The 12,460-nt window shown below is 41.3% G+C and overlaps 1 non-coding gene across 1 annotated transcript; it reads right to left on the reverse strand.

Annotated features, from left to right (window-relative positions):
* Positions 1–10,428: 10,428 nt before the first annotated feature.
* Positions 10,429–10,532, reverse strand: LOC123649581. The gene has a single exon (XR_006739079.1). It is a non-coding gene; the product is annotated as a small nucleolar RNA U13 (small nucleolar RNA).
* Positions 10,533–12,460: the final 1,928 nt, after the last annotated feature.

Below are 12,460 nucleotides of genomic sequence, written 5' to 3' on the forward strand. Positions count from 1 at the left end.
TCGAAAAATATTGAGAGTCCAGCTAACCTGGAGGAAAGTCCAGCTCTTGAAGTGTATGACAGTGAGGAATGTATGTTTTTAGAAGCCAACTCTTATTTAAGTGAGGAATCACAAAACATTCTATTTGAACTACAGAAAGGCATTCCTTTGGAAAATCTCTACAAAATGAAAGAAACCACGACTGATTTGAAACCATTTTACAGTGAAGATTCAGGTTCCCATCATATTAGAGGCCGTAGAAAACATACCTTAATTAAAAGACCACCTTCTTATAAATCCCACAACAGCAGGATATATAGATCATCCTCCAAAACGAAATCTACTGACTGGTTGTGTCGTAGTTCATTAAATACTGTAGAAATTCAGCCTAGGTCATCTACCGTATCATTCAGTGAAGAGAAACTTTCAGGGACTACAAGGAGCAGAACAAGTTACTGTTTAGCTCCCTTAACTGAATCAAATATTAAATTACATCTTGCAAAACACCAAGGCAAGTTTCACATGCACCCAGAAAGCAACGAAAGAAAGAAAGCCAAATTTGATTTATTTAGGAAGAACAACATTCCTTCAGACTATGATTACCGTTGTACACACAGTAAAGAGAAAGGCACAAGAAAGAAGAAAGTGTGTGATTATGAGTCTGAAAGATCAGATAATTTCCAAAGCAAACATAAATCAGCATCAAAACCTCATCACCAGGATATCAACTTTAATTCTGAAGGAAGACAAAACCAGCCATTTTTTTTTGCCTGTATACCAGCAGACTCACTAGAGATTATACCCCAAACCATTCGCTGGACTATTTCCCCCAAAACCTTAAGGAAGAGAAACTTCAGAGTTCCCCTGGTAGCAAAGATTTCAAGTTCTTGGAATATATGTTATTCGTCCAGAAAGTTGTTGGGGTCACTCTCAGGGTCCTTTACTACAGTTCATCAAAACTGATATTACTTATCTAAATTCCCCTGAAGTGGAAAGCTGATCACTGTTGTGGTATCCTGTGAAAAATAAAACAATATAATGTCAAATGATTTCCCCATGAAGTGTTTGCTAAGCTGATATATTTTCTTTCTGCAGTAGATTTGTGCAATTGTTCTGAGAGGCTAGTATGGAAAAGCAGGTACTTTGGGTTTGGTCTTCCCGGGCGTGAGCTCTCCTTTAGTTTACGCTGCCTTCTCATAATCCTAACAGAAGTCCATAGACTCAGAAGCCTTCTTTCCACGCTACACCAATGACTGAAGGGTGAGTAGGAGGACTTTCAGTTGACCAGTGAGATCAAGACTGTCTAGAGAGTCAGGAGAGCAGGGGCACACAAACTAAATGGGGAGAGTTTCAGGTGGCAGTGAGGATGCAACGATGTCAAATGCCATTGGATTTGACAACCAGATTGAATATCTCTTTTTTAAGCATGAAACAAGGTTTATTGAGAAGAGAAACATAGGATTATAGAGCAAGAGGAAGATATAGGTTTACAGAGTAAGAGCAAGATACGCTCACCATAGAACAATGAACAGGCCCCTTGTCATACCAAAAAGTCAGATTGAATATCTTAATAGACAGAATTGTATGATGTACTTCTATGTAACCGATAACCAGAGCCCACAGCCAAACCTGCCTTATCCACTTCATCCACTTCTCCACTGTTTATTTTGAAACAAATCCTAGATAGATCATGTAATTTGTGAATATTTTATTATGTATCTCTATAAGGTAGGAACCTTTTTTTAACATAACCATAATATCATTATGATATCTAAAAAATAACTAATTTCTTAATATCGTAAAATAGATGATTTCTAGTTATCTTGTGAATGTCATTTTTTAAATTGTTTTAATTGGGATATAAGGAAAGTCACACATTGTGCTAGGTCTTTTAAGTCTCTCTTCATCTATAGGTTTCCCCTTTCATCACCTTTTTTCCTTACAATTTTTTCAAATTGAGGAAACCTGGTTGTTTTTTCTTTAGTTTCCCACAATCTACATTTTGCTGATAGTGTCCCCACAGCAGGTAGAAATTATTTACATTTGGGTTCCTAATTATTCCTTAAAAGATCTTCAAATAGATGGCACAATGTAGCAGCATTTAAAATAAAATGCGTTGCTTCAGAAGCTTGCCTGTCACTTCTGGAAATGCATATTAGAGCTGTTAGAAATAGTTCAATTTCTTAGCATAAATGATAGAGGAGGATTGAATAACTAGGTCTTGTATTGTGAAGAACAATCTCTACAACATAAAATGTCTACTTGTCTAAAGAAAAAATATTACAAAAGTTTGAAAACAAAATTAGATATAAAAGGGCTTATTTAGAGTGAGGAATCACCACACATTTCACTTTTTATGAAGCTTACCAAACCAAAAACATAAGTTCAGAAAAATAACACTTTTATTAACTGTTTAATATACTTTTAAAAATATTTCTTGACTGCACACCCTTTGATCACGTTTTCATAAAGCCAATTTTATAATATAAATTTTTATATAAAGATCAAGTGTAATCTAGTCTTCTAGTGGTGGACTGAAATGTGTTATTTATTGTTGCCAATTTAGAAAATTCAGGCACTTTTGCTGACACTGGTAATTTTGCATACCATTCCATCTGGAGCCACCAGACTTCATCAGAACAGGACATATCAGATACGGTGAAGTGCAAGCCAGTAAGTTGGGATGCATAAAATGTGTGACTTTCCTACTAGATGTCGTTGCTGTTTGTGGTGCTGGTATAGGTTTGTATTGTACAAACAGAAAAGTTCTGGTGGACTCTATGTCATATAATCCCTATCAAATACAGAGTATGCTCTGCTCTTTGAGTATATTCTTGTCAGAAGAGAATGTCCTTTTTGACCAGATGTTGTAGGGAAAGATGTATCAGCTAATGATTCTACACACCTGTTAAATGAAAGCCTTTTCCACAGGCCAGTTTCCTATGCTGCATGTTTCAAGCCTCATTTCTCCTCTCTTCTGCATGTTCCTTTGGTGCTGGGTGCTGTGGGAAGCTTTCATGTCGTGTTACAGCCCCTGGCCTTGCACTCCCTCTGGTCCACATCACCATCTGGGATATGTCCTTCGCAGTGGGCAGGATTCATGGAAGCTAGTTCTACACTGGGATGGTTAGCAACTATACACCAAAGTGAACGTCACTCACAAACATACGGCCCACTAAACCCAATCTAATGCACCTAAACTCAACTTCCCCTAAGCCCAGTCCCCAAAATGTTGCCTCTCTAATCTCACTGATGTAAAGTCAGACATGATAGAGGGTAAATCAAAGTGGAAAGAAATAATGTTTTCAACTAACTGCAGTGAAAATATCTTTACAAATCTTTGGGGCCCTGAAGCTCAAACTTCTTCAGCTTTTATAGTGTAACTGTTAATGCAAATAACATAATTTATTAATTTTCATATTTTAGCAACAAACATTTATTCAACATCTACCATATGCCAGGCCTTGTCCTGGGTACTGGATCTAATAAAAATTAACAAAGCACAATCTCTTTGCTTTGGGAAGAAAAAGAATCTCTTGAAAGGCCCATGACACACACAGACACATACACACATGTATAAACACAGTCTGGTGGCATCTCATTTCCCTAACACACATCAAATGTTACTGGTATCTTTGCTGGTGAAAAGAAAGCACTCCTGAGACCACTATTATTTCGCCTAAGCCATCTATCAAGAGTTACCATTTGGAGTGGATGTTGACAAAAAAGATGAACGTCCAAGACAAGTCTAGTGACCCACATGGTCTGGCTTCTTTTAGAGACACAAGATTCTGAGGGAGCTAAGAGGCACACGTTTCTTGGTTTTAAACACCCAAATTATAACATATGGTGATGGTGTAGAAACATGCCATTAAAACTAAGGAGAGATATTTAAGCTCAAGTTTTAAGGTAATGAGAGATCTTGGTGGTGTGGGGTAGAAAGAATATTTGTTTTGAGATTTAGACTTAGATCTGCAAGATTTAGACTTAGGTCTGAGAATTTCTGTTCCTCCAGTGTTTTGGGTTTTTTGTTTTTGCTTTTGTTTTTGTTTTAGTACACAGTGCTTCGCTGAAAGGGTCTGAGGATTTCCTAGTTCTATTTCATACAACTACACTGCTCAAGGGCCTTGACCCATTACTTGAATGAAGTAGAGAAAGCAACAGGAATCATTTTAAAGTCAGAGGTACCCAAGCTTTCTCAGTTAATGGTGCCCTTGTGTCTCTAATTTTCCATTGCACCTCTAGGCCAAAGTAAATAGCTAACAATTGCATATTAAGTAGCTTAGGTCTAAACAACTTAATAATTATTTATTGTTAAGATTAACAACTTAAGGCCGGCCGCGGTGGCTCACGCCTGTAATCCTAGCACTCTGGGAGGCTGAGGCGGGTGGATCGCTCGAGGTCAGGAGTTCGAGGCCAGCCTGAGCAAGAGCGAGATGCCATCTCTACTAAAAGTAGAAAGAAATGATTTGGACAGCTGAAAATAGATATAGAAAAAATTAGCCGGGCATGGTGACGCATGCCTGTAGTCCCAGCTACTCCGGAGGCTGAGGCAGGAGGATTGCTTGAGCCCAGGAGTTTGAGATTGCTGTGAGCAAGGCTGACGCCACGGCACTCACTCTAGCCCGGGCAACAGAGCGAGACTCTGTCTCAAAAAAAAAAAGATTAACAACTTAAGTAGTTATTTAAAAATAATACACATATGTGTACACTGGGGCACAATGTAAAATACACTTTTTACTCTTAATTTTACTCTGGTTTTTAAAAAGTTTGAAAGCCATTGTACTACAAACTGTCAGTTCCTGAGGTCAGGGATCGTGTCTCCTTCACTTACCGTGAACACCCAACAACTAGCACAGTGCCTGGCACGGAGGAGGCAGGCACTCGATACATAGTAAGTACTGTAGAGAAAGGAGCAATATGTGAATGAATGAGCTTTAGAGACAGGAAGTAGTCAACAGTGATGTTACTCTTTGAAGAAGTTTGGAAATGAAGAGATGGAGAGGAAAGGAATCTGGAGCAGGAGAGTTTTGTGAAAGGGGAGACATGATACATTGATTCATTATTGCTAAGGATCTAGCAAAAGTGGGGAGGGAAAAAATGGAAGATGAATAAGATACATAATTGATGGTGTAAGGCCCAAACACAGGCAGGAGAGTGCAAAATCCAGTATAAAACTAGAAGGATTAACTTGAAGGAAAGGGAGAGATTTCCTTTTCTGACACTGAATGAAAAGAGAAATATTGAAGTTGAGAACATGGGGGCTAGAGGGGCTCACTTTTGAAGGCTTCAACTCTTAACAAATTATGAATCAAGGTTTGTGACAATAGTAGTAGAATTCTGAGCTTGAGAAGAGTGGGGACATTTAGGAACAAGTCACCTCAAGAATGAGAGGAAGCCACCCAGAGAGGAATCTGATGCCAAAAGAAAGAAGATACATACATTGAAAATTATAAATATGAAATCAGGCTAATCTGCATGATTATATCATTTTTTCCCTCAGCATTACCTGCTGGAAAGAGCAGTAGAAAATCAACTGTTTAGATTAAAATTAAAAAGTGGCTATCAGCTAGGTGTGGTGACTCACACCTGTAATCCTGGCCCTTTGGGAGGCCAAGGCAGGAGGATCGCTTGAGCCCAGGAGTTTGAGGTTGCAGTGAGCTGTGATGCTATCACTGCATTCTAGATTGGGTGGCAGAGTGAGACCCTGTGTCAAAAAAAAAAAAAAATGTGGCTATGGTATAAGGCCAAGGGAGAGAAAAGAGAACACTGGTGAGAAAGTAGAGTATACTTACAGTATAAATCAGGCTGGGATAGAAGGGAAATGAAGCAAGGAGAGATTAGGGAGGGGTTGAGAGCTTAGAAAAGTGCATTGGGCTTGATTTAGTGGGAGAGAATGAAAAGATAGGAAAATATAACTGAAAAGGAGAACTTTAGAGTTTAAGATTTGAGAAGTGGCAAGAAATCTGGGTTATATTCCTTAGAGGTAAGGAAAACGGGGGGAGGGACAAGATGGTGGATGAGAAAAACCTCCAGCCAGAGTGTCTCTGCAAGAAGACAGATTTTAAAAGTTGGCAAAAATAAATAAACAGGCAAACACAGATTGGATGAGGGTCAAAAGGAAAGGTGCCTGAAACTACAGGAGACTCCAGGGGAAGAAGTTGTGGAGGAGAACTGGAAGCAGAAAGGCCCCCTAGAGGCTTGGAGACCAGTGACAAGGGTAGGTGGAGCGGTTAAATTTCCCCTCCCTGAAATCTTGGACTGTGGGTGGGCTCCTGAGCAATTGGAGAGACCTGCCAACACCAGCCCAGAGACCGCTGCTGCCAGTGAGGGGTGAGCCTCTTGTGGACAGGGCACCAAGCTCCCAGGCTCCTCAGGGCACCTCCCAGCCTGCAGACCTGAGCCGATCAGCAGGGGCCATACTGGTTCATTCTCCTCTTTCTCTTTCCTACCTGTGGCTGCAGAGAAGGAAAATTTAGCCACCACCCAGAGGCATCTGTAGGGAACGGGACCTTTCCTTTTGGGGTCCTACAGTGGACTGAGGGGTACTCAGACTATGAGCTCTGTACCCGCCAGCCCTCCCAGGTGCCACTTGCCTGGTGACTCCAGGAAAGCAGGGCAAATCCTGAGGTGGAGAGACACCGATCCAGCTTGGGCACCTCATGGGTGACTTGAGACCAGCACTCCTCTCCCTGGCAGGGTCAGGGATTGATCTCTAGGACCCAGGAGACAAGCCTGCAGAACAGATCCTATACATTCAGGTCTCGATCTCATTGCCCTGGGGCACAGAAGGGATATTTGTGAAGGAGCCTACTGAGGTGTGTGTGCTTTCAGGGACAGATCAACGTATTTGAGGGTTGCCCCTCCTCCCATGGGAGGACCATGCACCCAGCTCAGGCTGCAATCCTGGGCAGGGACCCTCCCAGCCTGCATCACAGCCAGGGTAGATCCACTGACTTGAGGTCCTGCCTGCTAGCAGAGACCCGGGAGAAACTTTGGAATAGGGGAGGGTGGAAAGGAGCCAGACCTGCTCCAGACTGCAGGTCTCAGACAGCCCCACCCCCACATGCAGACTTTTTGGCTGAGTGGGGCCATTTCAGTCCCTCCCTGGCAGCTTTGTCCAGAAGCAGAGAACAGAACTGTGACCCCTGCTAACAGCATTTGTTGTGCTTGAGGGCAGGCTCACCCAACCCAGCTCCACCCAGACTCACTCCCCCACCTACCCCTATTGAGGTGAAGAATAAGGACACACCTGGAAGTCCCAGGGCACCACCCACCACCTGAGGCACCAGAATGCCTCTCCAGAGGAATAAGCTGGTTACAGCACCCGAAAACAACACTGTAGCCTTCTCCTCCCAGCAAGTGCCACCTACTGATAGGGAGGTCAATTACTGCATCTACTGCCATCATACAGGGTGTGGTTGAATCTCGCCACAAACACCAACTACTGTCTCAGAGACTAAACAGGGTGTGTCATTATCCAAATGAAAGTCTAAAGGTAGGAAGCAACAGCTGATCTAGATGGGAAGGAATCAGTGAAAGAACTCTGGAAGTATGAAGAATCAAATGGAAAGCACATCCCCAAAGAGGAACACTAGCTCTCTGGCAATGGACATCAACCAAACTCTGAACACTAAAATGACAGAAGAATTTTGAACATGGATTGTAAGAAAACTCAATGATATGCAAGAAAAAGTGGATAATCAACACAAAGAAACCACAAAAAAAAAAAATCCAAGACTTGGAAGAAAAATTCACTAAAGAAGTTGAAATATTAAAGAAAAATCAAACCAAACTTCTGGAAATGAAGAATTTATTCAAGGAATTACAAAACACAGTAGAAAGCCTCAAGAACAGGGTAGATCAAACAGAATAAAAAATCTCAGGGACTGAAGACAACACCTTTCAATTAAATAAGTAAGTCACAGAGACAGAGCAGAGAAATAACAGAAAAGAGCAAAGTCTACAAGAAATGTGGGATTATGTGAAGAGGCCTAACGTGAGAATCATAGGCATCCCTGAGGGTGAAGAAGAAAATACACAAGGGTTGGATAAGCTATTTGAGGATACAATAAAGGAAAATTTCCCAGGCCTTGCTAAAAATCTACATATCCAGGTACAAGAAGCTCAAAGGACTTCTGGGAGATTCATCACAAACAGGAAAACACCATAACATACAATCATCAGACTGACCAAAATAACCACCAAAGAGGCCCTCCTATGAGCTGTATGGCAAAAGAAGCAGGTAACCTACAAAGGAAAACCCATCAGAGTAACAGCAGACTTCTCAATTGAGACCTTACGAGCAAGAAGAGACTGGGGCCCCATTCTCACTCTTCTTGAACAGAATAATGCAAAAACAAGACAAAACAAACAAACAAACAAAACTCTTCTCTTTCTCTCACATCATGTATCTAATTCTTTAGATCTACTGTTGCCACCCTGACCCACATTACCATCATCTCTTGCAGGGATGAGTGTAGTTCCTAATCGAGTTCCCACTCTACCTTTGTCCCTATTCAGCACAGAGGCCAGGGTGATATTTAAAACTTAAGCCAGATCTCTTTGCTACTCCATACCTCCAAAATTCTTTACAACAGCCTTGAAGGCCCTCCATGATCTGGCTGTCTGCTAACCTTCTAAGTTCACCTTATACCTCTCTTTCTCTGATTCCGTGCTAACCACAATAGCCTCCTTGCTGTTCCTTGAATACAACACATATACCTCCACCTAGGGTCTTGGCTGTTGCTGGTCCCCTTCCCAGAATGCTTTCCCCCAAATTCTTGTTGAGTTAATTGAATGATAAAAGTGTTACAATAAGAATATCAACATGACACACATTCTAAACGCCTTCTATTCTTTCACTAAAATATCCTACATTGTCTTCCCCAAGTGCTACTCTGGTAACACCCAGGGGTTACCTTGAATGCTATGCATTTCTAGTTGCCTACATCATGGTCCTTTGCACTGTCAGTTAATAAGAGCAACTAATAGGATTTTGTTGGAAATAATAATTGCCAAGTCTTGGGCCAGGGACAGCAAGATGGGCTGAGAACTCACAGTTGCTTGTGAGAAGTGACTCCTCCAGAGATATTTGTAGGGTACAATTGAGCTGCACAGAGAAGTCATCAGGGGAAAGGCTCCTACCCAGGGTACTGGTCAGACAATGGCAATTTGAGTGTGTAAAGCAACAATTGCTATCAATATGAAGAGGATGAGTGAATGAAAGCAAAAAGAAAGCCCATGAATCTGTGATTATGACAAGACGAGTAACGTAATGTGAAGTATGCCAAAAGACAGCTCTTAAGGCACACCAGAGTTTGGAATGTCTTCGACATTAGGCAGTACTAACAAGCAAACCAGATTATGATGGTAGTATGGTGAATGTCAGGTATCATGCAAATTACTCAAAACAAATGCTTGTTGCCTCACTAATCTTGAGCTTTATACAGATTAGTCTGGTTACAAAGGAAAAGCAATTTTTTTTTTCACCGAAGGGGAGGTCTTCATGCTCCCTTCTGCTTCTTCCAGATGCTTAGCCATTGTATGAAAATCCTTTCCTGCCATCGGCCTCCTCCACAAGCTTTTTCTGCCCTCCCATGAACTTGAACTTTTGAAACAAAATTCAGGAAGTTTTGCAGGTGAATTTTGCTTTTTAGCCCTATCACACACTTCTGTGGAAGCAATGAAACTAACCAGAATACTTCCTTGAACAAGGGGAGCAAAAGGGGAAATTACATGGAAAAGAAGGAAAATCCCAGCAATAAATCTCTTCAGATATTATCAATTAGCTGGGCATGGTGGTGTGCCTGTTTTCTCAGCTACTCAGGAGGCTGAGGTAGGAGGATCACTTGAGCCCAGGAGTTCGGGGCTGCAGTAAGCTGTGATCATGCCACTGCATTCTAGCCTGGGTGACAGAGTGAGACCCTATCCTTCTTTAAAAAAAAAAAATACTGTTATCCAGCCACACAAATAGAAGAGGAGCTACTCTTGTTAAAGGGAAAGCAGGGTGAGCCCCTTCCAGCTTGGCCCTCTACCCTTTCTCCCTTCTGTGCTGAAACTACAGAGCTCCTCAGAGCACTCTGAAAAATAGTAGTAGAGAGAGGTGGACCTCAAAGAATGTGAAGTTCCATCAACAACCAACATAAATAATGATCCTTACAAATAGAACTACATCCCAAATTAATGGTGCTGAAAAGAATGTAGCATAGCCCAGTGCTCAGTCTAAATGTGGATGATACAGTCATCACTGTGCTCAGACATCTGGTGATAAACACTTAGGATACTTTGGAACAGGAATGAGTAAACACAATGGCAAAGCTCTGAAAGACGACTGGCTAGCTGAGCGGAGAGATTAACAGAGCTGACCATCACATGAAAACAAGTCTTGTCCATCCGTTCACAGGACATGACTAGATTACATAATGTTCAAAATACTTTTGTTTTCCACCTCAGACAGTTAATGTGTCCATTTTGTAACAAGGTTTGAGGGAGGCACATGTCACACATGAGCATGAAAACCCAGTCATCACTCCTAAGAACCACAACAGGATCTCAATATACTTTAAAATAAGCATCTCGATTTTAAAGATATTTTGAAAATACTGAACTCATGTCAATCCTGAAAGGTCAATTTTAAAAGAAAGTGTTGGTTAAAATATTCCATTAGGCCAAATTAGAGTCTTCAAGGACTGGAAGCTATTATTAATACTATCTATCTTTTGTTAGAAAAAAAAAGCAAACAAGAGCAGATGAATTCTGAGTAAATTTGGTAAGTGCAGAATTTCTTCTTATTTCCCCAAAGAATCAAGTAGAGCATTTATCTTCTTGCACCAGATATCATAATATTTTAATAGAAAATGTAAAATATGAGTAATATACAGTAGATAAAATACTTGAAGGAAAGATTTGGAAAATCTATAATACTAGTGTAATGTAAGTAACGTAGCTTTGGAGTCAGACAAGCCTGAATTTGATTCTTGTTACTAAGTTATCAATGGCATCTTAAAACCAAAGCAGCACCTGGAAGGATCAGGAACCAAGGCCGCTCTGTGCATGAGGGTCAGGGCAGCCTTGGACCAAAGACCGTATTCTTTGCTCTGTACTTGGAGGGATCCTGGTAAAATCCTAGAGCTGATGTTCTGACATGAAGATAAGCAAGTCACTGACTTGCCTTCCAATCATATCAGTTTTGAAGTTGAATAACTTTGGCCTCATCATCTAACCAACTCTCCCAATTTGACCTGATGGTTAGAGTAGAGGAGGGGGTCGGAAATATGGGTTGATGGGCTAGTTGCACGGGAGTGTCATGGGGTGGGGATTGTATGCGTGTGTGTCTCTATACCTCATTGCTTCTTGGGCCAGTCCCCGTCCCATATTAAAATCCCAGGGTTTGGGAGATGGGGGAGAGAAATTGCATTACTTTGTAGCCACCTAGGGATAGCACGACACAATTTAACATTCCATTTCTTTCTAGAATGCATCGTCCTCTGCAGGGAGAACATGCTCACCACCGGAGCCATTTTTCCTCATTTCATTTGAAGAGTTATATCATTTCATATTGAAGATGGTTGCCAGTTTTACTAAAACACTGTCAAATATCTATTCCCGATCCCTTCTGCACACCCTATAAACATATCTATGACTTTTCTACCAACTCAAATATTGCCCCTAAATATCTAGAAAAACATAATACTACATCTTAACCAACTCATTAGTAGGTTTAGGTCATGCATATCATCATAGGATTACTAGAATTATTACAAAATAAGCCATATCACCTCTCCTTGCTGACAAAAATAAACTGGGAACTCTGGAAAGGAAAGCTTGCCCTTCGTCCAAGAATCTCCACTGATCATAAGCTGCTGCACAGCAAATTTACCAGGCCTCAGCATTGCTCTGTGTCCATTCTAAGTTAACATGTTGTCAGTTCTTTAAAACTCAGCTGTTGCTGGCATATCGTTTTCCAACGGAGTAATTACGTTGCAACATGCATTCTGAACACTAAATGTTACCATCCCGATGTACAGAGTGAAGCGATGTGACCCTACCATGAGCATCATTCATTAGAAATTCTGCTCCCACACAGGACAGGGTGGCTCACCAGCCCACATTTGTTAAACGTAAGACACTCTCGATGTACATATGTCACTTAATCCTCACACCAACCCTGCTATTATTACTCACATTTTACAGATGTGGAAACTGAGGCTTAAAGGTCAACTTGCCCAGATATACCAATTAAGGGGCAGCACCTGAGTTTCACCTTTGGTCTAATTCCAAAGCCTCATTAGAGAGCAGAATATACAATTCGCATTACCTTTACAGATCAGGTGTGAGATTTCAAAGGTGGTTCCTTCAGGCTGGGCTTCATTCGCCTCCAGTTAGGAAAGTATCAGGAGCTCTGGTCTCTGTGGTCCTTGAATTTCCCTCTGCATTCCTGCTCCCCCCAAAGCTGCCGCTGCCCTCACGGAGGCACGTG

This window comes from Lemur catta, chromosome 13 (genome assembly GCF_020740605.2).
Source record: "Lemur catta isolate mLemCat1 chromosome 13, mLemCat1.pri, whole genome shotgun sequence".
NCBI classification, from domain to species: domain Eukaryota; kingdom Metazoa; phylum Chordata; class Mammalia; order Primates; family Lemuridae; genus Lemur; species Lemur catta.